Genomic DNA, 5000 nt, shown 5'->3' with positions numbered 1-5000 from the left:
AAAGTCGGCAGAATTGGCAGCGGGTGCTGGCGATGGGTCTGGACGGGCTGGATAGTCCAAGGCTCGACGAGAAAGACCGCAGGTTGAGACACTGGGGCAGTGGCAGCCCGCGGGACAGTGTTGGCAGATTCGGCAGCGCAGATTTGTGCGGCTGCAGGTTCGTCGGGGAAAATCGGCAGCGCAGATTTTTCGACGAACATGGGCTGGACGATGGACTGTCCAGGCCAGACAGGAAAATTTGTCGAGGGGACACGCTGACGAAACAGCGCTGGTTCAGGCACGGGGGGCAGTGTTGGAATCGGCAGCGCCGACGAAATCGGCAAAGTCGGCAGAATCGGCAGCGCAGATTTTTCGACGAACATGGGCTGGACGCTGGACTGGCCGGGCCATGCAGGAAAATTCATCGAGGGGACACGCTGACGAAACAGCGCTGGTTCAGGCACGGCGGGCAGTGTTGGAATCGGCAGCGCCGACGAAATCGGCAAAGTCGGCAGAATCGGCAGCGGGTGCTGGCGATGGGTCTGGACGGGCTGGATAGTCCAAGGCTCGACGAGAAAGACTGCTGGTTTAGACACTGGGGCAGTGGCAGCCCGCGGGACAGTGTCGGCAGATTCGGCAGCGCAGATTTGTGCGGCTGCAGGTTCGTCGGGGAAAATCGGCAGCGCAGATTTTGCGACGAACATGGGCTGGACGATGGACTGTCCAGGCCAGGCAGGAAAATTTGTCGAGGGGACACGCTGACGAAACAGCGCTGGTTCAGGCACGGCGGGCAGTGGTGGAATCGGCAGCGCCGACGAAATCGGCAAAGTCGGCAGAATCGGCAGCGCAGATTTTTCGACGAACACGGGCTGGACGGTGGACTGTCCAGGCCAGGCAGGAAAATTCGTCGAGGGGACACGCTGAGGAAACAGCGCTGGTTCAGACACGGTGGGCGCAGTGTTGGAATCGGCAGCGCCGAGAAAATCGGCAAAGTCGGCAGAATCGGCAGCAGGTGCTGGCGATGAGTCAGGACGGACTGGATAGTCCAAGGCTCGATGAGAAAGACCGCTGGTTTAGACACTGGGGCAGTGGCAGCCCGCGGGGCAGTGTCGGCAGACTCGGCAGCAGTGTCTGCCGATTCGGCAGCGTTGGCTTGTTGGCGCGGGGGGCCGATGCGAGTGGGGACTTGGGCAGCGGGCAGTGAAAGCAAGAGTTTCCCCGATGCTGCCGGGAAAAACGCTCCCCGGGATGGCCGGGTGAGATGACCCGGCGGCCCGCGACGGGTCATTCAATTCCATGCCCCGTCAACATAACTCCCGATGTACTGTTTGCTTTTTCGGAAGAAGAGATCCATCCCCCCATCCTCGGCCAGCCAAAAACGCTCCAATTAATGGCCGGGTGAGATGACCCGGCGGCCCGCGACGCGTCATTCAAATCACTGCCCTATCGGCTACAACTGCTGATGGGTGGGATTAGAGGCCTGCCATGGTGGTGAGGGGCGGCGAGGACCGTGAAAGCTAGAGTTTTTCAGAGGCTGCCGGGAAAAAGGCCCCTCGGGTGGCGGGGTGCGAGGACCAGGCGCGTCATTCAATTCTCTTCCCTATCAACTTGGCTCCCGTTGGCGGGATTGGAGGCCTACTGTTTGTTACAGGGCTAAAATCGTCAGGGGAAGAGCTGACGAAACAATGCTGGTTTGGATGCAGGGGGTAGTGTTGGAATCGGCAGCGCGGACAAAATCGGCAAAGTCGACAAAAAAGACTGTTGGTCTGGACATCGGGGCAGCGGCAGCCATGCCGACAGGGGGGGAAATCGGCAGCGCAGATTTGTGCAGCTGCAGGTTCGTCGGGGAAATCGGCAGCGCAGATTTTTCGATGAACATGGGCTGGAAGATGGACTGTCCAGGCCAGGCAGGGAAATTCGTCAAGGGGACACGCTGACGAAAGTAGGCTCGTCGGTGAAAATCGGCAGCGCAGATTTTTCGACGAACAGGGGCTGGATGCTGGACCGGCCGGGCCAGGCAGGAAAATTCGTCAGGGGGGCACGCTGACGAAAAGAGGGGCTGCCGCGTGGAAAATCGGCAGCGCAGATTTTTCGACGAACATTCGTCAGGGGGGCACGCTGACGAAAAGAGGGGCTGCCGCGTGGAAAATCGGCAGCGCAGATTTTTCGACGAACAGGGGCTGGATGCTGGACCGGCCGGGCCAGGCAGGAAAATTCGTCAGGGGGGCACGCTGACGAAAAGAGGGGCTGCCGCGTGGAAAATCGGCAGCGCAGATTTTTCGACGAACATTCGTCAGGGGGGCACGCTGAGGAAAACAGGGGCTGCCGCGTGGAAAATCGGCAGCGCAGATTTTTCGACGAACATTCGTCAGGGGGGCACGCTGAGGAAAACAGGGGCTGCCGCGTGGAAAATCGGCAGCGCAGATTTTTCGACGAACAGGGGCTGGATGCTGGACCGGCCGGGCCAGGCAGGAAAATTCGTCAGGGGGGCACGCTGACGAAAAGAGGGGCTGCCGCGTGGAAAATCGGCAGCGCAGATTTTTCGACGAACAGGGGCTGGATGCTGGACCGGCCGGGCCAGGCAGGAAAATTCGTCAGGGGGGCACGCTGACGAAAAGAGGGGCTGCCGCGTGGAAAATCGGCAGCGCAGATTTTTCGACGAACAGGGGCTGGACTGGCCGGGCCAGGCAGGAAAATTCGTCAGGGGGGCACGCTGACGAAAACAGGGGCTGCCGCGTGGAAAATCGGCAGCGCAGATTTTTCGACGAACAGGGGCTGGACTGGCCGGGCCAGGCAGGAAAATTCGTCAGGGGGGCACGCTGACGAAAGTAGGCTCGTCGTGGAAAATCAGCAGCGCAGATTTTTCGACGAACAGGGGCTGGACGCTGGACTGGGCCAGGCAGGAAAATTCGTCAGGGGGGCACGCTGACGAAAACAGGGGCTGCCGCGTGGAATGGCAGCCTACACGCAGATGCGAATTCGGCAGCGCACGATGGCTTGAGCAGGTCATGGGTTCGACTTGGCGCGATCTGAAACCTGGACGAGGGACTGTCGACGCTGGACGAGCCAGCGCGGTGGCCTGTCGTGCCCCGTTCAGGGGGGGCCTGCCGCGGAGACAGCCCTCGCGGGCTCGACAGCGCAGGCCAGCGTCCCCGACGTCGCTGGCCGCGGCAGGCGAGCTGCCGGGGTTCCCGCATTCCTACAAGAAAACGTCGTGCTTTCCACATGAAACCAATCCAGTAAAATCAGCCATATTTTTATGAGGCTGCCCACTGAATTTGGGGTCATTCCGGGCCGGTTCCTAGTTTTGCGGATTTACTCGATTTCTAATGGTAGGAAAATTAAAACAAATACTTCCCGACCTCGAAAAATTCTGGGAAAATTAATGAAGGTGGATTGGATTTTTGCCAACCTCTCTGCAAAATTTCAGCTCAAAATACCAAGAAATGAATTTTTTAGAGGGGGGGTGACAGCTGGGACCTAGTAGTGTCTCCCCCTGCCAGAGCTGCAATGACACTTATTGCTCTTTAGGGAGCCACCAGGCCGGCGCCCCTCAAAGACCACACGCGCGCGCGCGCCCGCCCGCGCTGGGCGCTGGGGCGCTGGGGCCTGAGGGCCTGGGGCCCTTGGGGGCCCTTGGGCGCTTGGGCGCGCGCGCGCGGCCCCCGCAGCCATGCCGCGCCGCGCGACGCGCGGACAGCCCCTGCTGGCTTGCTCTCTCGCCCGCGGGGGGGCTGCCTTCGGGCCCTGGCCCCCCGCGTTCTGGCCTGCCCCCTGCGGGGGAGAGGCTAGGCGCTGCAGGGGCCAGCCCGACGTCGCTGGCCGCGGCAGGCGACAGCCCCTGCTGGCTTGCTCTCTCGCCCGCGGGGGGGCTGCCTTCGGGCCCTGGCCCCCCGCGTTCTGGCCTGCCCCCCGCGTGGGAGAGGCTAGGCGCTGCAGGGGCCAGCCCGACGTCGCTGGCCGCGGCAGGCGACAGCCCCTGCTGGCTTGCTCTCTCGCCCGCGGGGGGGCTGCCTTCGGGCCCTGGCCCCCCGCGTTCTGGCCTGCCCCCCGCGTGGGAGAGGCTAGGCGCTGCAGGGGCCAGCCCGACGTCGCTGGCCGCGGCAGGCGACAGCCCCTGCTGGCTTGCTCTCTCGCCCGCGGGGGGGCTGCCTTCGGGCCCTGGCCCCCCGCGTTCTGGCCTGCCCCCCGCGTGGGAGAGGCTAGGCGCTGCAGGGGCCAGCCCGACGTCGCTGGCCGCGGCAGGCGAGCCGCCGGGGTTCCCGCATTCCTACAACAAAACGTCGTGCTTTCCACATGAAATCAATCCAGTAAAATCAGCCATATTTTTATGAGGCTGCCCACTGAATTTGGGGTCATTCCGGGCCGGTTCCTATTTTTTCCGATTTCCTCGATTTTTAATGGTAGGAAAATAAAAAAAAATACTTCCCGACCTCGAAAAATTCTGGAAAAATTAATAAAGTTGGATTGGATTTTTGCCAACCTCTGTGCAAAATTTCAGCTCAAAATACCAAGAAATGAATTTTTTAGAGGGGGGGTGACAGCTGGGACCTAGTAGTGTCTCCCCCTGCCAGAGCTTCAATGACACTTATTGCTCTTTAGGGGGGTGCCCCCTGACTGGCCATGGGGCGCGCTGGCCTGGCGCCCATAGGCCTGCCGCGGGGGATATGTGGGCTGTTGCTAAACTCGGACTAAGGTGGGGGGCCTCATGGCCCGAAGTATTGCCGGCATCGATGACCCGTTTTCCGGCCGGCGACGACCCGATTCCGGCCACCGTCTTCGGGACCCGCTCCAAGCCGTCGGGCGCGTTGGGGCTGCTTATCCGCGGCGTGGGCGTGGCATTCATTTGCCGTGCTTGTGCCAAGGTGCTGGCAGCTGCTGCGCGGCTGTCTGCTTGCCGCGACGTCACGGCGGCGGTGGCCGCTGCCCCTGCTCGCAAGTCGGAGGCCTGGCCGACGTGGCTGGTGCGGACCGCCGAGCTTGGGGATTGCGAGGAGAGCTCTACGCTGGCGTGGGCGTGG

The sequence above is a fragment of the Populus nigra genome, chromosome 2 (assembly GCF_951802175.1).
Source record: "Populus nigra chromosome 2, ddPopNigr1.1, whole genome shotgun sequence".
In the NCBI taxonomy this organism is placed as follows: domain Eukaryota; kingdom Viridiplantae; phylum Streptophyta; class Magnoliopsida; order Malpighiales; family Salicaceae; genus Populus; species Populus nigra.
This window is presented reverse-complemented; position numbering follows the sequence as displayed.